Raw genomic sequence first — 580 nt, 5'->3', positions numbered from 1 at the left:
GGAGCCTCGGGTGGCCCCCAGGCCGGGCCGCTCCCCGCTGACTGCCTCCCTGAAGGTGTTTTGGGCATGGGAGGGGAGCCCGCATCCCCGCGAGCCCCGCAGCAGGGCTGACTAACGACGGAGCCGCACCTCCAGCGCAATCCTTTTTGCTTACGTCTAGCACGTCTCCCCTCTGTTCCTGGAGGACAAGGACTGGGCACCATCTGCGCTTTGTTTCTTGGCTTTCATTTTGGAAAAAGAGCCGGGAGCCCTGCAGCGAGCCCCCGCACCACCCACGCTGCCCCGACGGGCAGTGTGCGCTGTCTCAGCATTGCTTCAGCACCACCTTACTCGGGCCATCACCTCGCAGGAGCCCTCGGCGCAGCCCGACGCTGCGAGTTCGCACCAGCAATACCAGCTTCCTGCAAGCGAGCCCTAAACCTGCCAGTCAGGCACCCGACACCTGCCAGGTTCTTTTCACCCCGTGGCTCCACGACACTCGGTTTTCTCTGCCCTCTTCCTGCTCTGTGACCAGCCCTCATTCCACTCACTCATACGAACGTAAATAACGTCCAGGTACTCTGCGCTCGGCAGGTAACCC

This window comes from Buceros rhinoceros, unplaced genomic scaffold (assembly GCF_000710305.1).
Source record: "Buceros rhinoceros silvestris isolate BGI_N320 unplaced genomic scaffold, ASM71030v1 scaffold8754, whole genome shotgun sequence".
Lineage (NCBI taxonomy): Eukaryota > Metazoa > Chordata > Aves > Bucerotiformes > Bucerotidae > Buceros > Buceros rhinoceros.
This window is presented reverse-complemented; position numbering follows the sequence as displayed.